The 24053-nt window shown below is 42.4% G+C and overlaps 1 protein-coding gene across 2 annotated transcripts in view; it reads right to left on the bottom strand.

The window, feature by feature from the left end:
• LOC134531711 (cytochrome P450 4g15-like) overlaps positions 1 to 24053 on the bottom strand; it is a 164047-nt gene that overhangs the window by 92128 nt on the left and 47866 nt on the right. The window contains exon 1 of one of the 2 annotated variants that reach the window (XM_063367529.1): positions 16076 to 16250. The exons of the other annotated variant lie outside the window; for it this stretch is intronic. The gene's annotated coding sequence lies outside the window, so the exon portion shown is untranslated. Of the gene's footprint in view, positions 1 to 16075; positions 16251 to 24053 lie in introns of those variants that run through there. 2 annotated transcript variants of the gene reach the window in all.

The raw sequence follows: 24053 nt of genomic DNA, 5'->3' as shown, positions 1-24053 counted from the left end.
CTTCTACATGCGAGTTAGTGTGTTATGTATGTTACTATCCAAGTGCTGCTTGCTTTCGCCTCACTTGTACAGTCCCTTGTTGCTTGGCGCCGTATGGTTTCTTTTCTTTTGCTGTGCATTGTGCTGCCTGTGCTTTGCTTATGTTGCTAGTTCGTATAATTTTTCTGTTCTGCTGTTCGCTGCTTTTGTTTCGTGCTCCTGTTTTTGCTGCCTGTTCTGCGCTGGATCCTGTTGTAGTCTCCTGTTGTTTTTTGCCCTATTGTGTCTGTTGCTGATTGCGTTTTCTGTCGCCTGCTGTCTGTGCCACCTATTGCTGTTCGCTATTTGCGGCTGTGTTTTGTACTTCCATTATGGCTGATCGCCCATTTCGGAGGCAACCGCATGCTGCTCATCCGGCCGAGTCCATCCCGGACTCTGCGCCGACCTTTTTGCTGCCCACAAGCAATCAATTTGCGGCGCTTGCTGACGATGCTGCCAGTCAAGGCTCCGATGCTGGGTCTGCGAAGTCCGCCGCTGCGCGCCGTGGGAGAGGACACAGGCGTCCTCAGGCGCCCTCCACCTCCGACCAGTTCGATGCGGCTGGCTGTGGCCGCGTCCCCACTCGCCCAATATCGCTGCAGCCGCCGTCGCGGTCTCACTCCAGCCGCACGTCGTGCAGCTCGCCCGAATTTTCCCGTGCAGCTTCCTCGTCGTCCCTGGATGAATCGGATGGTGCTGCCCTTTCCCAGGGGGCAAGGAGTGCTGCCCCTGGCCCGCATCACGTCTCCGTGTTGCCATCATCTGCAGCGGGGGACCTGCTAGTGCCAGCCTCGTCGCCCACGACTACACTGACAACGAGCACTTACACGACCACTGTCTGCTCCACGTGCATGTCTGCTGCTGCGTCTCTCTCTCAGCCGTCCACCAGGTCCTCTACTGTTTCCGATCAGTCTCCTTTCCTGTCGCAGACGTCTGTGTCGCTCTCGGTGACTGCTCCGCACCCTTCTTCCGAGTCGCACGGCCTCCCTGACCCGAGTCTCTCTTACCCATGCCAGTCGGTCGCCCCTTTCCTTCTGCCCTCGTCACCTTTAGAGGATTTTGTCTCTGCCTTGCCTGCTGGTCTTGCTGTTCCGGCTGCTGCGCCGCTTGGTGTTGTGCTGCCCCGACCTGAGGCAGCATCGACTACGATGTCTTCGCTGCCTGACCTCTCATCTGCTGCGGCACTCTCTCCATTGCCACTGCCACCTACGCAACAGGCTAACGCTGTTATGGGCCCACCTGCGCCACCTGCTTACCGCTACACCAACTCATTGGTCCAGCTGCCTGATCCTGACCACATGGATGTGGCCGAAGGGCGGCTTGGCAAACGCCCAGGCCCGACAGCTTGGTGTGACGACTCCGACGACTGGACTGCCTCTCAACCCAAGCACCAACGTGCCAAGTCTTCCCGAGCAGCTCGGGCGTCTGCTCGTTCGTCTGCTGGGGCCCCTGGGGCCGGAAGCCGTGATGTCACGCCGGCGCGTTCCGATTCTCCTGCTTCTCGCCGACCATCGGCCAGTCCTGCTGGGGCCCGTTCCACGTCTGCCCATGCTCCCGACCTGCACGCAAGGAGTCGTGCTGTCTATCCTTCTGCCCCTGTTGGCTCACGCCCTTCTCCCTCTGGTACTCTTCCTGGACGTTCTCCCGCCGTCCATGCATCCGGTCCGTCCTCTTCTGACTCCCGTCGGGTTGCTCCGTCTCAACAGCCACGCGCCCCGCCCGCGGACGAACGCTTGGCGCGGTCGCGCCGGCCGCCTCTTATTGTCTGTCGTGGTGGCTTACCACCTACTGCCATAAAGGAAATGTCTGCCTTGCGCGCCGAGTTTGGTGCCGATTTCGTTGCTGCGCACTACAATGATTCCTCTACCTTTCAGATGGCCAACAAGGCCGACCATGTCAAGATGACGGACCTCCTTCGGCAGCGCGGCATTCCTTATCATACGTGGACTTGCCCCGAAGATAGGAATGCACGTGTGGTCATTCGGAAGCTACATATTGAGACGCCGACGGATGATATCTCGGACAGTCTCCGCGAGGCAGGCATTCGGCACTCCCGCGTTCTGCGCCTTGAGAAATTGGGGTCGTATCGCGAACCATATCCACTGTTCCTGGTCATCTTGGAAGGCACCGACCAACTTCAGGAGGTGCTGAAATTGTCCCACCTCGGCCACGTGGCGGTGAAGATAGAGCTGTTTCGGGGTGGTGGCCGGCTGGTCCAATGTTACCGTTGCCAGTCCTTGGGACATACATCCCACAACTGTAACGAGCCTGTTCAGTGTGTGCGTTGTGCAGGAGGCCACACGGCGAAGGAATGCCCTCGGCCTCTGACTGAAAAGCCCACCTGTTGTCTCTGCGGTGGTGACCACCCGGCCAATTATGCCGGCTGCCCCAAGCGTCATGAATTGACTCAGCGGAAGGCCCGCCGTCAGCAGGCCCAGGCAGTACGAGCTCCTGCGCAGATTTCTGCTCCCGCTTGGCGTGACCCAACACGCTCCTTTGCTGCGGCCGCTGCTGGTCTCCCCCGGTCTTCCGGACTCCGGGGTCCTGCGGCATCTGCCTCGACCGAAGACGTGCCGATTATGGAATCGTTACGGGAGCTCTTCGCCTTCTTCCGTCAGCTGGATCTTTGTGCGTGGCTCGGTCGTCTCCGACATCTGCTGGCTTCTTTTCGAGCGGCGCGCTCTCTGGCGGACAAATGTGACGTGGTCCTCATGGCCCTGTCCTCGCTGTTCGATGGGTACGGCGATGCTCCTCCATCGTCCGATGATGTTGCCAGTCACCATGCCTGACAATCTCCTGTTGTGGAATGCCCGTTCGCTGGCCTGTCGCCGCGCAGAATTCTCGCTTTTGCTGGACACCTATCGCCCTCTGGTCGCTGGCGTCACCGAGACCTGGTTCACACCCCGGATCTCTTTCTCCCCGGCTGGCTATGTCATCCACCGTGCTGACCGCTTGGATGCGATGCGCGGCGGGGTCGCGCTTTTCGTTCGCCGGAATGTGCGCCATTATCGACGTGTACTGCCTCAAGTCTTGCCTTTTGAGGCCGTTGCTGTTCGCATCACTGGCACGGCACGTCCTTTCACGTTTGTGGCGGCCTACCTCCCGCCTCATGGGCCATTTCCTTCTGCGGGCATTTCGCTGCTGGCTCAATTGGATGCAGCTGTCATCATCGCTGGTGATTTCAACAGCCGACATACCCGCTGGCACTGTGCCGCCACGGACTATCGGGGGCGAGGCCTACTCCGTGTCGCTACGGCTGATGGTCTCCGCATACTCGCTCCGCCATCTGCCACTTATGTGCCCGTGCGTCGCGACCAGCGACCTTCCACGCTGGACTTGTTCTTGACCACGCCTGGTGTTGCCCTATATGCTGTTCGCACTCATTTCGGCCTTGCCTCTGACCACCTGCCTGTAGTGGCCGAGCTCCAGGCTACGTTTGACCTCTCGGACGCCACTCTCCATTGGGACTTCCACCGTGCCGACTGGCCTTCGTACAGGCGTTCTTTGGACAGACAGCTCAATCTTGCCGCTTCGCCTCGCTCGCCGGCCGCTATCGACGCCGCTGTCCAGGTGCTCTCAGCTGCCGTCTTCCGTGCTGCGGACCTGGCTATTCCTAAATGCCGGCCGCGGAACGCTGGGATGCCTTTCCCGCGCGCCATCAAAGACCTGATTCGCCACCGGGATCGTGCTCGCTCCCACTGGCAGTTGTTGCGCACGGAGGCCGGACTGGATGATTACCGCAGGGCCCGCCGTGCTACCAACTGGGCGGTCTCTCAATGGCAGGCGGCTGTCCAACTTGCAAGCCTCCGCTCGCTGTCCATCTCGTCGGGCTCGGTGTGGCGCCACGTCCGCAGCATGCGAGCCCGCCCTCGGGGCGTTCCCCCCCTGCACGATGCCACGGCTGTCCTCGAGGATCCCCAGGACAAGGCCGAAGCTCTCGCCGCACGGTTTGAAGCTACGTTCCACTCTGTCATTTCTCCTGTTGGTGCCGTGGGGGCCGAGCTAGGTTCCACGCATTTTTCGCCGGCAGCTGACTCGGACCTACCGTACAGCTATCTGACTTCACCCAGGGAAGTGGCCCGTGCGATTGACAAGCTATCCATCCACAAGTCACCTGGTGTGGACCGGATTCCGGCATGCCTCATTCGCTCTTTTTCGCGCAAGGCTGTGATTTTCCTGGTGAACTTAATTAATGGCATGCTCCTCCAGTCGTACTTCCCGTCGGCCTGGAAGTTGGCCATCGTTGTGCCAGTGCCCAAGCCTGGCGGCCCGCCGCATCTGTTGACGTCCTATCGGCCCATCTCCTTGATCAACATCTTGGCCAAAGTGTCGGAACGTATCATCTTGGGTCGCCTCGTCCTTGCTGCTAATGTCTTGGAACTCCTGCCCGACCACCAGTTCGGTTTTCGCCGTCGCCACTCTGCCATCCATGCCGTCGCGGCCCTTATTGACAAAGTGACGGAGGGGTTTTGCTTGCACCAGCACTCCTCGCTCATTTCACTCGATTTGTCCCGGGCATTCGATTCTGTACATCATGATGGTCTTCTCTGCAAGCTTCGGTCACGCCAATTTCCCGAACGCCTCTTGTCACTGCTATGTAGTTTCCTTCGCGGACGCCGATTCCAGGTTCGAGTGGCCGACGCCCTCTCCCGGCCGCGGCCTGTTGCCGCTGGCGTGCCACAGGGCTCGCTCCTTAGCCCGTTGCTGTTTACCCTCTACGTGGCCGATCTCCCACATCTGCCGGGCGCCACGGTGTACCAGTATGCTGACGACACTGCTGTCCACCTGGTCGGGGAGAATGCTCTGGAGCTTCAGGCCCGTACGCAGTGCTGCCTTCGTTCTCTGAGCACGTACTTTCAGCGGTGGGGAGTATTGCCCAACGCAGCGAAGACCTCCGTCATGTTCCTGACCAAACGTCGCCGGCGTCCCCCTGCACAGCCGACTCTGCTCGGCCACCCACTGGCATGGCAGCCACGTATCAAGTACCTGGGAGTCCACTTGGACTCCACGTTGTTATGGACCCATCATCTTGCCACCATGGCCGGCAAGGCCCGTTCTGCTCTCCGTTCGGTGCGCCCTCTCCTTGTGCCCGCTTGCCCTCTGGACCAAGATACCCGTCTCCGGCTGTGGGCATCACTCATCCTGCCCATCTTGATGTACGGCGCCGTTGTCTGGGCGTACGTGCCGGAGTACTGTAAGCGGCCCGTTTACTCCGGCTACAACCGCGGACTCCGCACCGTCCTCGGCTGGCCGCTCTGTACTGCCGTCCGCCTTCTCTACCGACTGGGGAATGTGCCCTCCCTGCAGGAGCAGGTTAGAATGATTGCTGCCTCTTTCTTCCGGAAGATCCGCCGGCATACCAACCCGGTGATTGCGGCCATCGGCGATTATGACGTCGCGGCACCACATGCTCATCGCCGCATTCGTGATTTTCTGCTGCAAGATCCCCCTTGACCTTAGTGACGAACCACGGCCTGTCATCCTCACATTGGCATGACTTTGCCTGCTCCCTTCTAACGTGAAGATTATTTTCCTCGTGGCTTCTTGCTGACCGCCCTACCTGTTCATCAGCATCGGTTTTTCTTTTGCCCCGTGCCACTTTCTTTCTTTCTTTTGTTGGCGAAATGTCATTTTGTTTCTTTTTTGCTGCCCCTCCACCATGGCTGCGGGCTGGGTTTTCCAAATTTTCCCAGCAATTTATACCTTTGCTGGTAATACCTCATTTTCATTCTTTGCTTTATTTCCCCCGCTCGTAGCAGTGTTTACGAAAGAGCTCCAAGAGCTGGAGCGTTTGAACCCAACTGTAGGTGGTGGGATCGTGTAATTTATACGAGTGAGTACCTTACTCAATAGGTGATACTTGACTTGTCAAACCTTTAAAAAAAAAAAAAAAAAAAAAAAACCTGCTGGCCTTCCCTGCCGAAGGAAGCTACACTGTCAACACGTCTCGCCGGTCTGCCGTCACGCTGCCCGTCGGAAGAAGCTACCACTTGGTAAAGTACTGTTTCGTCGTAGACACCTATAGACCGAGTGGGTAGAAAACTTAGAGTGAGAAGAGGGGCAGTGGTGATGGAGGCAAGGCTGGGAGACGGCGGTGTGAGCTTGTGAGTCCCGATGAAAGGCTTTACACCTGACTGGACACACAACACTTAGGTGCGAATCCCGTCAGTGACACGTGAAGAATAATGCCAGTCCCCACACCGACGAGCATTTCTCCCGCTATGTTAGTTTGGGGAGATAGTCAATGGTAACCCTTGCATCGACGAATAAGAACTTGCCCGCAGAAATACGTGTCGACAAGAGTAATCTAAGTTGACGACTAGTTATATTAATAATTAGAGGTCTGCGTACCCTCGTGAAAACATGTATAGTGTTCCTTGTTGTTTTAGTGATGTTGTGTATAATTAGCATGTTAGTTAAATGATATTAATGATTAAGGTGATGTTTGCTAACTTGCGCATTGACAGATGTGTGTCGCACAATATTCAATAAGTCGAGGGGTCTTGTTATATACTTTCATTTACACTCTGGAAATTTATGTACATTAATTGCTTGTAACTTAGCTTTTGTTTTGACGGTGTACCCAGCGCCAAGCGCGGTGCCAAGTATGAGAGCACGGGCAATTGTGAAGTAAATTTGTTAAGCTGCATCCACGTGTTTCACGTTGCAATAATTCCTACACGTTTCTGTTCGCAGACTTTTGCATCAGAGCCACGCCGCAAATATCAACTGTTTACATTTTTGTTATTAATGAAGTTGTAATGGATAATTTAATGTATAAGCGATAATAAATGTGTTGTTACCATAGAGTTGTAAAACTATTTGATGACACTTCGCCGCACTCTGTTCCATTCCTACTCCTTGTTCCCCTCGAGTGTTTAACACGAGAGGCTACAAAACAAAACGCACGTTTAACTGAAAATACAGATTCACTCTTAGCAAATTGAAGAACACAAAACCCTTTACGCTCAGGTATCGCCATTTTTGCGTAGGTGGCGCTGAAAGCGAGAAAACAAACGCGTATACGCTTATCCAAAACTGTTTGAGTTACTCTTTAATTGTGACCTTGAACCAAAACTCTACAACGCTTACAGTTGATACTATTAAAATTTATAACTTGGACATTCTTTTATGGACATACTGTACATTAAATCTGTACACGGTGAGTCTTATCTCGACTGACAAACTTCGGCTGCAGGTTCATCACGACAAAAATCAGTTGGAAACCTTTATTCGACTTATGGTTTAAATTTCTTCTCAAGAGTAGTATACATCTTTTATGGCAAATAATAAAGAATGTTTTTTTTAAGAGTTAACACTGAACGTTTCGATTATGTTTAATTGAATTAAGTTCTACAACCTTCACAAATTTTGTCGCTGTCGCAAAATTTGGGGCAACGCCTTTATTTTTTACATACTTTTGTAACGTGTTACTACCCTTAATTATTTAAATGAAACAATGAAATAATTTTGCGACCGCAACAAAATTTTAAGTGTTTGTAGAAATTCATGTAATTAAATAAATCCAGGTGCTCTGTGATCCTTCGTAAATATTTTCTTTATTATTTACAATACAATTGATTTTTCAGCTCCATCTTCTTAGATGTATACCACCCTTAGAAGGACTTTGGACCATAAGTCGTATACATTATTCCAATTATTTTGTCGTGATCTACCTGCAGCCGAAGTTTTTAAATCGTATTCACACTTACCCTGTAAATATAAAAGCGAAATACCACTCAAAGACTCGTCATCAGTTGTCTGGAACTGTAAGACCTACAAACTTGAAAATTGACAGGTATGTTTCATACGCTTTATAAATATCCATTAAGAACGGATTTTGTGGAAATGAACGCCTATATGGGTGAATGGGTGAGCGATAAGGAATTCAGTGGTTGACAATATCTGTGGAAAAATAAGACCTACAAAAATAATATTTTGCAGGAATGTTCCTTATACTTTATGATTATTCACTAGGAACTGATTTTACGAAAATCATTTAACAAAGGGGGACGGGGATGAACACTAGCTCCAAAATTATAAGACCCACAAACTTAAAATTTAACAGGCATGTTCCTAACGCTCTTTTAGCACCCACTAAAAATTGATTTTATTGATATCTTCTCCCAAGGGGGTGAATGAGGATAGGTAAATTAAATTGGATGGATGACACAACTCTGTAACTAAAAGACCTACAAACTTATAATTTGGCTAGTTTTTTTTTTTTTATTTTGTTCTATGAACACATACACACACACTCACAATTGATTTTATGGGAATATATTGAGGGAGTTTTATGGAATTGGTGGATTACACGCTGTCTGAAACTATAACTAAAAAATTGAAATTTGGCAGGTATGTTCCTTATGCTCTATGAGCATCCAATAAGGAATGATTAACATAAAATAACTTCCTATGAGATTTATGGACCCGGGAATGGGGGAGGTTGGGTTAGGTAATTGAATGAGATACGCAATCACTGGAACATAAAACACACAAAAATGAAAATTGGCCATTTTATTCCTTATTCTCTTATAGCATCGACTATGAACAGATTTTACGGAAAATAATGCCCAAGGGGGAAAAAGATATTGGGTTGAGGAATTGGGTGAAGGAAACTCTTTCTGAAACTATGAGACTTACAAACTTGAAATTCGGCGGGAATACTTCGTATAGTCTATGGCAATCCAATAAATTTTAATTTTATGTGAGCCAACGTCTAAGAGAAGAGATGAGGATGGGTACCTAAGGTAAATGAATGGATGACTCTCTCTCTCTCTCTCTCTCTCTCTGAAACTATAAGACCTACGAACTTGAAATCTGACTCTAATATTTACATTAGAAAAAAAGACAAGAGTCTCCGCACTGCTATACTTAACATATGGAAATAATCTAATGCAAGCAATTTGACGAAACTAAGCATGTTTTATGCTAACTATAGAACGAATTAATCATGAACTATAAATACATTTACTATAATACCAAGATGATCTGAAACATTAGACATTCAGTCCTGACAGCAGAGTTTAGACATTTAACAAAAAGGAGGCACATTTTAACACACATTCGACACTGAGGATAAGTTCGGCAGGATTCGATAGCATACGATCGGTAGGAAAAGATAGGAAACAGCAGGCAAGATACGATTATATATGATTGACTGGATACGATAGTATACGATCGGATACGTTTCACCATGTTCACTTGAACGTGAGGCAACATCCACTAAAAAGACTGTAGTGTTAGTGAGACATCATGTGGGGTCACGGCATCAGCGACAATTGCATTAATGTGCGTGTTGGCTAGAAGCAGTACGAGATCTTGTTTCAAATTAATGATTATATGTTTGTAGTCCTCAGCGAATCCAAGAAGCATGGGCAAAGAAACGCAAACTTTGAATTTTCCTTCGGCATAAACAGGTAGCTTGAATTCATCCTCGAGACCCCAACCTGTCATTTTTGCAGCAGACAGTTCGTTCGACATCAGCGAAAGGTAATTTTTCATACCCAATGTTATGCCTACATCTCTCGTTTGGTTTACTCGATGTTACTGAGTACATATGTAATGCGCTCGATTAAGTGAAGAATGGCATTAGTTGATATTGTCGTCGTCGGATGCGTGCCATCTGCATTAGAGTACCTATTATTTGTAGAAATGACTGTCAAGGTAAAGTACAGATATCTTGCTACTGTAGAGCTATGTGTACTTCGGAAGGTAGCGAATACGGTCCGAGCAGGAAAGCCTGGTACTCGTGCAGTTCCATCTTGGTAATGCTTTCATCGAAAATTACCGGGTTTTCCACGTTGAGGATTTCGTCTTCCACATTTATTCGGTACTAGTCAAATACTGAGAAGAAATTTTATGCTATCAGGTTAATTCACCAACGTCTGATAGAGAAATGGTCTTTTGTACGCCTATGCGAATTATTTTATAACTGTCTGGTGTCACAAACTTTATGCCCATCGCTTCAAGTGCAGACGTAATGTAATTTCTTCGTCTTGAAAATTCACCAAGCGTCCTCGCGGTCAAATATTCTGATGACGACTTCGTGTGCGCACTTCACGACGCCTGGAACATAAGTGATGCTTTGCGGCACTGCAACCAGTTTTTATCCTGGCGGGACCATTGGCGAAAACTCGTGCAGCATGTTGTTTAGACTCCCGTTTAGATATATTTCACTTGCCAAATTGCAGTTTATTCGTATGACATTCACGGGCAATATTTTTACTGCACGCGTAGATTCATACGTTTTTCCTGCATTGTAAAACTTTGGTTCGATTCCAAGAATCGTGTCTATGGTCCTAAGTTTCATAAAGTCAACATTTTCACTCTATGTTAGAATGTTTTTTGGGTGGTTGGGCGTCCATGATGTTGAAAGTTTACATCCTTTAGTAACATTTTCTTGATGTAACCTTGTTGAGATGATACCATATTCCCGAATGAGTAAAGGTTTCAAGTACCTGTTGATTGTCATCAAAGTGTATAGCAAGTACGCTTGGGTCAGATCTGTGTAATCAAAAAATGCAATCGACGTAACCAAGGCCATGACAGACATTTTGCGTGATGGACGTGTACCGTCGCACCTGCAAACGAATCTCGACAAAGAAATTTAAAATGCCACCTTCAAGACTTTAATGAAGAAGTTTGGCATCAAACACTACTCTACATCTAGTTTTGTCAATGCTTCCATTGTCGAAACGTTGAACAGAACTTTGCGCACCAATCTGTGGCAACCGTTCGTGGCAAATGGAAATTACAAGTGGCTGGATATATTGCCGAAACTAATAAGCGAATACAATTTTACGATGCATTCTATCGCGAAAATGAAGCCCAATGACGTAAAGGACGATCATTTGTTTCGAACAGGGTTTTCCCACAGGAATATGAAAGATCCACGAAAGCGCAAAGCTAATGTCAGTGACATTGTGCGTATCTCCAAGCAGAAAGGTGTCTTAGAGAAAAGTTTCACTGCAAATTGAAGTCCCGGACATTTTCCGTGTGACCCACATTCTCGAATCGGAGCCTAGGACCTACTACCTCGAAGATTTTTACCACAAGCCTATTCGTGGTGGCTTCTTTGCCGAAGAGTTTCAGCCTACTGAGGCCCGTCCCACTTGTTCCCGAATCCCTGCAAGCACCTCTCTATTTACCAAGGTTTAGATCCACAAGGTAAACTTGCTTGCCCATATGGGGCCTAACCTGCATATTAGAAAATCACAAAGTAAAGATAACCTAAATGTTGAACACTTGGAAGGTGGCAGAACATCAATAAGACAAGTAAATTAAATTCATTGATACGTTTATTTTGATTAATCATATGATCTCTGGACAAAATTCTCCAACAGAAAGAAATCTATTCCGTAAGCAGTCATATAAATATATAAATACGTACAATAATAGATAGGGCTATAAATCTCTTTGATTTAGGTACTATAAAAATGTCCCAAAAGTTACTTTATCTCATTTTAATATACTATGATATTTACTTTATATGCGATTATTCGCTACAAATATCTTGAAAACAAACATTATAAACTTGGCAATTTATATAATTTTAGGTCTTGGAGAGGTATGGAAAACAAACTGAAAGAAATATGGCCGCCAACAGTTTAAGGCACTGAAGGTGGCAACCTCGAGCACCCAGATTCAAACACTAACTCAACAAGGTGCATCGTACCGAAACTATTTAAAGAAAATTACCACATAATCCAGCAAAAAATACAACAAACATTACCAACTACGCTTAGAAAATATTATAATGGCCATTACTGAACATATCAAATCAATGCATAGCTCTCCAATAACCTGCCATTGTCTCGGGTTATCCTCTCTCTCTGTGAGTATATGCGATGTAAACGATCCATGGCAAGTCTAGTGATAGTCCTATAGCTTCATAACTAACTGTCCAAATCCCCAGCTTATATACCTTAAGTTTCTCCCCCTCTTTCCCACCTATGCCTCTCACCTGTCTGGGAAGAAACAGAAAATCGGAGACTAAAATAGAATGTTCTAAATCGTTCTTCTTTGTAGTCCAAACAATCGATACACAGGCGAGTCTTCCGATTGTATTCTTCGTACTAAGATCTCAATTGGTACCCCTGATATTGAAACGGTTTTTTGAATGAAACGTCTGAATTTTGGTTGGAGTTTGCCTGCACCCAGCAGTAGCCTGTCTATGACTTGTGATGTCACAAGATGTTATGTCCACATGGTATCAACAGGCAAGGTTAAGTGTTGTCTCTCAATGTCCTTAATGTTTTCCAATGTAGAATTTAAAGATGAAACGTCTCGTGACCAAACACACGGTCATACTACGATGTATACTGATACATAGTTGGTGAAGAAGAATCTCAAATGAAGAAATGGATAATCCTAAGTCAAGTGTCATCAAATAGTTTTACAACTCTATGGTAACAACACATTTGATTGCTTTTTGTATGTACTTGCAGAAATTATGTAATACATTTTTTATTTAAAATTTTTTGTGTTTCTATTTCTCGAACCTGTCCCTTTTTTAGTAATTATAATTTCATAATAAATTTTTACCTAAAATTAAGATTTTTGCTTTGATCAAGGATCTAACCGCAGTGATAGAATTAATTATTATTTTAATAAGTGAGTGTTTTTGATGAATTTTGGAATTTGTTCCGAAATTATTGCTTAAAAATTAATGAATTTCAAGATAGCGGTTACGACGACCAAATAATAATAATAGCGCTTCAATTATCGATTACTGAAAACAAGATGGTGGTAGCACTCTCTATCAGGTAATGTGTTTAACTAGCGCTCCTGGTAGCGTGTGTTGAAAAAATAATTATGGCGGCTCGGTCTCGAACAGGTGATGATATTTAGTATCTATTCATCAAATTAAAAAAATTAAATTCCGAATGTGTGTGATATTTCTTTATATAACTTTTTTTATTCTGTTTCTGGTAATTGTCTCGATGGCCGTGCGGTTAAATGCGTATGTTTTCCAAACCAGAGGTCAGAGAGGCGATGGTTCAAATTAAATCACTTTCATATAATTTTGTAGCTATAAAAAATTAAATTTAATGTGTCGATAAAGATCACAATAACATTAGCAGGTAATGGACCATCGATATAATAAGTACATGTGTACATGTCACCAAGTCAACCGATTTCAATGAAAATTGGCTTTTATGTGTAATTTTTTTTTCCAACTTGAGAGATAGGATGGTTTTTATTTCGATTAAAAATTTATCCTACTAATATTATTAACGCGAAAGTTTGTAAGTATGGATGGATGTTTGTTACTCTTTCACGTAAAAACTACTGAATGGATTTGAATGAAATTTGGCCTACAGCTAGCTTATAACCTGGATTAACACATAGACCCCATATTAATATGAAATTCCATCCCTGAGGGAGTGAAAAAGCGATAATTTCATTTTATAACAGAAAAAATGATAGGTCATAACATACAAATAGTGAGTGAGTGTCATTTCTCTATGTCTCACACACGATTATACACATAGTAAGGTCTGGCAAATTAATATTTTTCTCCTTGGTGAGACCAGTCCGCTTAGTGGAGCTCGCAGCGGCTAGCAAAATAAAGGCACTAATAACAGTTGTGTTCTTAACTTCGTCAATAGATAGAGTTGCATTCAATTTTAAGCGCACCATCGTTTGATGCGTTTGTCATGTCTTTAATTTTCGTTTGTTTGTGCCGTATGCGTTCCTATACCATACATCCGATTGCGATGAAATTTTGGTGATTTGTTATGCGCATGCTTATGAAGGTTACTGAGACGGTATAACAATTTTTGCAATGAATCGTGTCACAAAAATGTGTTTATTTCATTATATAGCGGCACTTCGTCTGTTTTTGTTGTAGAAGTGCGCACGCATGACACAATTTATTTAAATATAAAAGAGAGACAGAGATAGAGTGATATATATGGAGTGAGATAGAGACGGAGAGATACGTTGAGATAGAGTGAGGTATAGAGAATGAAATGGGTTAGATAAAGAGATATACCTATAGATGTATAGAGCTATATAGAGACTTATATATAGAATATATAGAAATAGTGGGAAGTATATATGTAGATATTAAGAGATAAATAGAGATAGAGAGATACATAGATGTATATAGATGTATGTATATATATATATATATATATATAAATGGATAGATGATTTGTATATGTGGAACTACTTCAAACATATTATAAAACAAAACTGAACGAGGCATTGCGATGCAGGCTGAGTATTAGCTAGATAATGGAATCTTTTCAATTTTAGGCCTAGTAATCTCTTATTTTTCAGCTTTTTTCTATATTGCTTTATAAAGTCTAAATTACATACAGACCAGGTAAATAACTATAAACTGGCAGAACAATGTCTGTCGGTATCTGAAAGTGATATAAACTAATTTTCACACTTGACATTCAAATTAAGAAGACAATTACTAACTACATCTGATTTCGAAAAAGGTCCCCTTCACCCTGTGTTCAGCCCGGGCAACGCCGGGTATTACAGCTAGTAAATATATATTTATTGCATGTATAAAGGGACTCTGGCAGCTAAAATAACACACATACACCACACACTGCATCGAATTCAAGTGTATAGTGAAAGTCACAACTATGTTTGCGATGCCGAATGTTGTATGGGCTGGAATCGTCACGGGCATCATGCCGAATTTCATGCGTCAATTTCATGCGAATTTAAGAGAATAGTACAAATACTGTGCGACAAACAAACACAGGCATTATTTATCCGTTTTCGGTTCAAACCACTGTTGGCGCATTATTAGTCTCGTAGTTATTAGCGATTCCAATCTGACGGTAGTTTGTCACACAGGAAAGTTAGGTCAACTGGTTTTTGAAATGAGCGAATAGACGTTTTCACGTCAAAAAGCATTTCCTTCAAGTTCATTTGTCCTAAATGTCAGAACTGATAAGATACTTATTTTGAGGCTTAGTTAAAAATAGAATTATTGTACATAATATGGTAAAAAAAAATATTTAAATGCTCTGTCTCACACAACATGTAAGTTATTTCATTTTATTGTCTTTTTTATTAGTCAAGGGGCATTCCTTAGCGAAAGTTTTCGAGTTGTGGAATGTCAGGCTAGTGATCATTATAATGATAATAATAAGTAAATATCGGTTTACAAATATTTAAGAACAAACATAAAGAAAGGATACAAATGTTACATTAATGAAAAGAAAAGTAGCAAAAAAAGCGTTTGAGACAAACCATCAAAAATAAAAATAAACATAGCGTAGAATGCTTAGGTTCGATGTTTCGTGACAAAGTGTTGAAATATAACAACAAACAAAAAGGACCTCAAATGAACCTTGACCTTGGACTTTGAGCAGCTAAACTACTTCCCATTAGATTTGAGTGATGTAGAAACGATAGGGGTTATCGTATATCCACTAAATTAATGTTCATGAATGTCCAAGTGAAGAAAGCTCCTTAAAAAATCTAAGCACTCTTCTTAGAAACAACGTCTGATTCCGACTTCGTAGTTCTGTGTTCCGATGGAAACAGGGCACACATGCGCGTGAAATATCATTGTGTTTACTGTTTATTTAACCAGTTTTTGATTGTTTTGTCGCTCATCGAAAATAATTTTCATTCAGTTCATGTTCAAAGAAACTAAACTCAGAGCTTGGAGTTGCTGGGATTTAGCCACGTCAAAATCGAACATTTCACCGACGTTTCGGTTGGCCTGGCAGTCGCCATCATCAGGGTTGCAGTATCTTGCTACTCTAATGATGGTGAATATTTCACCGACTTTTGGTTGACCCTGAATCGCCATCATAAGGTTAGCAAGAAACTGCCAGACTGATGATGGTGGCGGCAAGGGTTACCGAAACGTCGGTGAAATCTTCGCCTTCGACGTGGCTACGACCCAGAAACCAAGCAACTCTAGACAATAGCTACGAAAACCTGAGATTTATTTATTTTTTTCCTTTTTGGCTCTGAGCTGGTTGTTCCTTGAAGATATCAATAAATTTACAAATAAATATGCATGAAAATTAAAATGATTGACGGGGTTGTTTCGGAAGACCGCGACTCTTACCTGTGGAGCGAGGAAAGCCACCGGGGGTACGGCCTCAGTACTAATGCGACGGTGGTCTGCCCTGCGCTGCCGTGCGACCGGCCCTGAACTGCTGAGTAAGCAGGCGCGCGCGAGTACGTCAGCTGCGACTCGGCGGCCATTAGCATATCCCGCCGCCCTCTGGCCGCCCGGTGTAAAGGCCGCGGAGTCACGTGTGCTCCGGTGACATCCTCCCCCCCCCCCTCTCCCCGGCGGTGGAATATTCCTCCCGAACCATGCCGCGACTGCCTCACTGACACCAATACCGAATCCATAGTTTCGGGTGGCGTACAAAACCACTTGAGTGTCTAATTCAAGTCTTATGATCCATCGAACTTGTTCGACACAACCTTAAAAAAAAAAAAAAAAAAGCACGTGTAAATCAGTACACTTGATAGAGGTGAAACTTCTTTGGCATTTCAAACCTCGACTTGTAAGCATATTGTAAGGGGTAAAACGGTATAGATATATAGAGAGAAAGAGAGAAATGAGACAATTTTCTAAAAAAAAAATTAAGAGTAGAATATAATAGCCGGTACTGGAACTGTGTGTGGTGGCTGTTTCTGCTGCCTTGAAACCTACATCGGGGGGGGGGGGGAGGGGGGGGCACCATTTTTTAGAATGTCCACTTCTCCGAATAACCACTTCTCCGAGCTCCTTTTGTTCGAAGGACCACTTGTCCGAGTGACCACTTCTCCGAGCGGCCAAGTCTCCGAGCTTTGAGGGGCGGATGGTGTCTCCCACCCGCTCAACCTTGCTCCGCCCTGCCTCCTCCTTGACGCCCAATCCCAGCACGGCAGATAGGTCGCCAGTCATCGATATTTTTTTCTCACACTGAGAGGAGGCTACCGAAACTAAAACCGCTCTTACAATTACGTACATAAAGCTACTAAGGCGGACAGGCATGGCCCCAGTCGCCCGGACAGCGGACCCTCGAGCTTAGCACATTATGGGCTTAATCTGAGTCAAGTTTACGGGGCAATTCACACTCCTGTATCAAGACACGACTTAAAGCGAGCTTTCTTTTAATATATATATAATGTTTAATGGCATTTTGATAAAGTTGTAATTTAATTTTTACATTACGATTTGTTGATTCTATGATAGAGTTGTGACTTATTAAGACAAATACAAAGTTACGCTAAGGCCTTACCCTTGTATCAAACTTCTATACCTCTCGCACTAAAAGTCGGGATGCATCCAACAACATTACGGAGATCGGCCAGCTTATTTCTCAAGGTAGCGTCTCTTGTCTCCGTGTTTCACAAACAGCGATTAGCACGATCTTCATAAACGTTGTGTGCTTTTTGATCAGATTTTTTCTTACTACATACTTACAGCTTTACGAAGCATTAACTCAATCTTTGAGAATGTGGGCGAATGTAAACGTAAATATTGTAAATGTAAATATAGACGATCGGCGAACAAAATCGTTCTTACCTTTGAAGACTTGCTTACTATTTGTTACAATGTAAATGAGAAGTAAATTGAAGCTTTATTAAGGTTTTTTATACTAGTCCCGTAGTAAAGTACAATTTATTTTTTAATAAATTCCTGTTCTATACACTTGAACATATTTGCACATTTTATGCGAAGTTAACATAAAAAAAAAACCTCTATCGGCATAGCCTACAGGCGCAGTTATATTTCACAGTACATGTTTCTTCTTGAACTTTATGGAAAATTCTTAAAAATTCTGGAACATTTTCATAACTTAATGTAGGCCTACATATCATTCTTTATCTTTTTTTAATATTCCAAATTGATCGATCATATATTTTTTTCATATTCCATGCAGTGAAATTTTTTTGAATTTTTTTAAATTCAATGCATCCAGAATCGAAGTAACTAAAAACAACTTCTTGCTGTGCCTACTTAGGTAGTTACGAATTTTTTTCACCTTCAAATACTATCTTTCATTCCTTTATTAATAAATGTTCGTATAAAAATTGGTTTTTGATTAAGGTTTAAAATAATGTTTGATGGTTTCCAGTAAGTTACAACGAATTCGATAATGTAGCTCGAAAGAAAGTTTTTGAAAGTACTTAAATTAAACCATTGTATTTTCTACCCTTTGGAGCAACTTGCAATGGCTTATCGAAAATGGTTTCAGCTAAATGTTGAAAAAATGTTTACTTTCTTTTTCAATAAATTCAAACATTTTGATAGTATACATAGTAAGGGAGTTATGAATTTATTTTTCCTTAAACCCCTGATTTTAAGTATTTAACAACAATAGTTGTAAAAAAAATTGTTACACACAGAAGTTTTAGAAAATATTTATGAGGTTAATAAACTATTATAACGGTTTTGATAGCGTGCCTAGTAAGAAAGCAATGATTATGTAGTCCTCCAACCCTTGTTTTTTTCTACCCCTTGGGGTTATAATTGGTGGTATCAAAAAGTTATGATAAACATTTTTGTTATTAGATCTTTTATAAAGAATAATAATATATGTTGACTGATAAGATATTTATAATGTCAAGGGAATTACAAACATTTTTCTGGTTTTCAAAAAACGTTTCAAATTCTACCTCTTTGGTCGGATTATGCCCATTTGGAAGTGATGCTTTACGGTAGGTATGTATAATTTATTTACTAACTTTTGAGTGGACAATGGTTTTGTGGTCTATGGACTACTGAAGAAAAACTATGCAAATATTTTCCGGAAGTCTCACCTTGGTAAAGGCTATAATAAATTCTTTTCTTCGAAAACTAACGAATTTTAACACCAAACAGCCGCTTTGTTTCATTTTATAATATTAAACTTTTAAGCTAAAAAACCTTTTACTGAAAGTAGTGTGTAAATGGCGGTACGGGGACTGGGTCCTGGGAGAGGTGCCGAGGTGCCAACAGCCATCTTGGATTGTGACGTCACGGCGGCCATCTTGGATGACTGTGACCTTGACCTTTGAACTTGACCGTGACCACGGCGGCGATTTTGGATCCGCCATCTTGGATCCGCCATCTTGGATCCACCATCTTTAAATCGAGCGCCCCACTCATTATGATGAAATTTTCGTGACGGCTGCCATATTGATTTTTTTCTGTTCCACTAAAGGCCGCCATCTTGGATGCCGTTGACTTTGTTTCTGCTGTTTGTTCCTAGATAGCGCCAGCATCGCTCTTGATTTTTTCTGTTCTGCTGGAGGCTGCCATCTTGAATACCGTCGACTTTGTTTCTGCTGTTTGTTCCTAGAAAGCGCCAGCGTTACTTTGTATCATCACATAAGGTCGATTTTCCATTACCTACCAGAGCTATTATGGTCCTTATCGACATATTAAATTTAATTTTTTATGCAAAATACATTGGAAGCGCTGTGATTCGAACCATCGCAGCTCTGATCTCTAGGTTGGAAAACATACGCCATTAACCGCATGGCCATCGAGACATTTACCAGACTGAGAATTAAATAAGATATATATAAAAATAACAAGCATATTCGGACTTGTAATTTTTTTTTAATTTGAAGTTATAATATGATCACCTGTTCGAGACAGAACCACCATCTTGTATTAAGATGTAACTGTTGCATTTATCGTTATGATCGCCATCTTGAAAATCTGTAATTTTTAAGCTATAAATACCGAAAAAATTTCAAAAATTTTTTAATCATTGCCTTCTTCAAATATTTTGTTATTTAAAGGATTTCGGTCCTCGGTTCGATTCCCGGCGAGAGTAAACCATTAATTTATTAATATATTTTAAAAAATTCACAATAAAAAGTAATAAAAAAGTCTTACGTCACACGCGACATTTTGGATTGTCACCACTGTATGAATTTCCGTTATGGCCTACATCTTGAAAATCTTTATTTATTGTACGATTTTAATGAAAAAAATTCCAAAATTTATTAAATAAATTTGTAATCTATATTCTGATTGATTCGATCGATTCCCTTCCTTGGTTCGAAACAGGTAAGAGCAAAAAAAAAACAAAAGATCCTTCCTCCACAGAAGCCACCTACAGACTGACCTCACACCACCAATACCAATGTATATATATATCGTCAACTGATATGACGCCATGTACGCCACATTGTCTTCGTCCGCTGGAGGCCACCATATTGTTTTCGTCTGCTGGAGGACACCATCTTGTGTGTGTACTCGTCTTATATCATTACCATCATGCTAGTTTTATTATAACCCGCTAGAGTGCACTAATCATTTATTACTACTGAGGTGCCCACCATCTTGAAATTTAGAGACCATCTTGGATTCGGGTAACTATTTTGCTAGAAATTCGGGAAAAAATCCAAAATTCATTAAATATATCACTCATTAATTAACATATTGAATCGATGGATTCCTGTCCTCGGTTCGATGCTTGACCAGTGACAGGTGTAACTAAATATTAAATATATTTAATATTTTTTTTCCATTACCGTTCGTGGAATTTATTAATCATTCACTCTACGAAAAACAACTAAAGACAATATACCTGACCAACGAATTAAATACAGTACCGCTATGCCTTACATTAAAGTATAATTTTTCGATAATCTGAATAACCTATAAACCGTTCATGTACAAAGCCACACATACAGGCCAATTGTCTTCGGACCATGAGACCGAGTCATGACAATATCACATGTATAGGCTAGTAATTTCAGGATCGCAGGACCTTCTTCGTCTTTAGCTAATTACAGTCAATTAGATTATCATAAAATATTTATACATACTAAAAGACCAAGTGAACTTGAAAAATAATTTAGTAAACCAAGAGGTTTTGAACTAGTAAATATTCAGTCACTACATTTTTTACTACGCGCAATCAACAAAAAGGAAGCACCATCAACAAAAAGGCAGCACATTGTGGAAGCACACTCAAAAAAGGCAGCACATTTGGAAGCACCATAAACGAAAAAGCAGCTCATTTTGGAAGCACAATAAAAAATGCTGTACATTTGGAAGCACCATCAACATAAACGAAACACATTTTGGAAGCACAATCAAAAAGGCAGCATATTTGGAAGAACCTTCAACGAAAAGGTAGCACATTTGGAAGCACCATCAACAAAAAGGCAGCACATTTAGAAGCACCATCAACAAAAAGGAAGAACATTTTGGAAGCACAATAAAAAGGCAGCAAATTTGGAAGAACCATAAACGAAAAGGCAGCACATTTGGAAGCAATGTCAACGAAAAGGTAGCACATTTGGAAGCACCATCAACAAAAAGGCAGCACATTTGGAAACACCATCAAAAAGGCAGCACATTTGGAAGCACAAGTTACGAGAACTTAGTCTTAGTTAGAAATCATAATACAACAAATAAAAACAATAAAATTTTACTTTCAAATATTTAATTTATTTCTCAACATTATACTAATACAAGTAAAATAATCCATTATTGTATGTAGCCAGCTTTCCTCAGTTCTTTGAGTACCTATGAAGGATATTTCCTAGATGCACGAATAGTTTCCTGCACAAAGCGAGCCATGTAGAAATCTTAGCCGGTCAACCAATATGTTTGTATCTTTCCATGATGAGTAATCAATCTCTTCTACCACCATCTTACTTACTTGTTTATTATAAATACTTTTAATATCACAATCGTCCCAGTGATCATAATAAGCGTTATCAGATTTATTTATTATAACACGTCGTTTCACGTTTCCTTCGTTTCGTTCTCAGGACACCGCCACATTCTTCGATCTTGTCAGCTTTAGGTGCTTCATCACAGTTTATGCCTTTGTCAACAGCCTCAGATTCACTGTAACAATCACGGTAGATGTCATCCTCTTCACCCAGATTACCGTATAAATTCGATATCGAGATGTCGAAGTGTCATTTTCGTCTTAATGCTTCCTTTTTAAGAGTCCATTATTTTTACAAAGTAGGAAAGATCTATTTGAATTTGGCTGGAATGTATTATCACTTTTCACGTTAAGGATTCTTCCATTGTCTTCATTCATTCTTTCATAAATCATCATCGTCCTTCAATTTAAGTTCTTCGTCGTGATCGGAAGAGCCACGAACATAATCTCTCCCAAGACAAGGAAAATTATTGTCGAAATGCAGATCACTCTTCCTTAGTCTAGTAGATCCATCGTTGTCCTCTAGCTTGTACGCAGGCTTGACGTTACAAGTTCTGTCATGTATTTTTAAGCTCTCTCTCCGCGTAAACGACTTGCTACATCGAACACATCTTATCATATTGCGTAGTAGATTTTTTTTAACACAGCCATTCTTCTCGTGTTGTCTTCCATTCTTTCTCAAGATAAATTATTTGCTGCAAAACTTACACCTGTGTCCTTTCGATACAGCGACAGACACCGACTCAGGACTCATATTAGTTACTGTGACTAATTTTAGATACAAACTGACATTTTTCCAATTGGAACCATTACTTAAATATAATTTTATAATTTCGTCAGCGAGAGTTAAGTTATCTCATGCAAAGGTACTTGTTGTACGTAGTTCTGCTTTTCAACAACAGATGACACCACGTGTTTCTTGCAGGTAAATATTATTTATTTTATGCGGAATGCAGGATGCCCACTAACGATCGCAATAGAGGGATGACTTCACTAGACTCCAAGGAGAAGGAAGTTTGTTCTCCTAGTTAGTGTTTCTCAGATTTCTCAGGGTATGTTATTATTTGACTGAATAATGATTTTTTTTTTAAAAATTCCACCTGATAAAATTATTGCAAGTGTTGGTTTAGTAGCATAAATTCACTAATTAAATGTAACCTTGAATAAAATGACATGTCTCATTAAGAGTAAAACTCCTTCATTGAGAAATCGGTTTCACAGAAATAACCAGAAGCACTTGGAGAAACCACAGGAATGATCGCAAGCACACATCGACATCATCGATATCGAATTTATACGGTAATCTGGGTGAAGAGGATGTCTTCTACAGTGATTGTTACAGTGACTCTGAGGCTGTTACCAAAGGCATAAACTGTGATGAAGCACCTAAAGCTGACAAGATCGAAGAATGTGGCGGTGTCCTGACACCGAAACGATGGAAACGACGTGTTATAATAAATAAATCTGATAACGCTTATTATGGTCACTGGGACGATTGTGATATTAAAAGTATTTATAATAAACAAGCAAGTAAGATGGTGGTAGAAGAGATTGATTACACATCATGGAAAGATCCAAACATATTGGTTGACCGGCTAAGACTTCTACATGGCTCGCTTTGTGCAGGAAACTATTCGTGCATCAAGAAATATCCTTCATACTCAAAGAACTGAGGAAAGCTGGCTACATATAATAATGGCTTATTTTACTTGTAATTGTATAATGTTGAGAAATAAATTTAATATTGAAAGTAAAAATATGTTTTTATTTGTTGTATTCGGATTTCTATCTAAGACTTAGTTCTCGTAACTTGTGCTTCCAAATGTGCTGCTTTTTGATGGTGCTTCCAAATGTGTTGCCTTTTTGATTGTGCTTCCAAAATGTGCTTCCTTTTTGTTGATGGTGCTTCCAAAATGTGCTATCTTTTGTTGATGGTGCTTCCAAATATGCTGCCTTTTCGTTGATGGTGCTTCCTTTTGGATGGTGCTTCCAAAAGTGCTGCCTTTTCGTTGACGGTGCTTCCAAATGTGCTGCCTTTTCGTTGATAGTGCTTCATATGTGCTGCCTTTTTATTTTGCTTCCAAAATGTGCTTCTTTTTTGTAGATGGTGCTTCCAAAATGTGCTGCCTTTTTGTTGATGGTACTTCCAAATGTGCTGCCTTTTCGTTGACATTGCTTCCAAATGTGCTGCCTTTTCGTTGATGGTACTTCCAAATGTGCTGCCTTTTTATTGCGCTTCCAAAATGTTCTTCCTTTTTGTTGATGGTGCTTCTAAATGTTCTGCCTTTTTGTTGATGATGCTTCCAAATGTGTTGCCTTTTCCTAGACGGTTCTTCCAAATGTGCTGCCTTTTTGATTGTGCTTCCAAAATGTGTTTCGTTTTTGTTGATGGTGCTTCCAAATGTGCTGCTTTTTTGTGAT

Source organism: Bacillus rossius, chromosome 5 (genome assembly GCF_032445375.1).
Source record: "Bacillus rossius redtenbacheri isolate Brsri chromosome 5, Brsri_v3, whole genome shotgun sequence".
Taxonomy (NCBI): domain Eukaryota; kingdom Metazoa; phylum Arthropoda; class Insecta; order Phasmatodea; family Bacillidae; genus Bacillus; species Bacillus rossius.
This window is presented reverse-complemented; position numbering and strand designations above follow the sequence as displayed.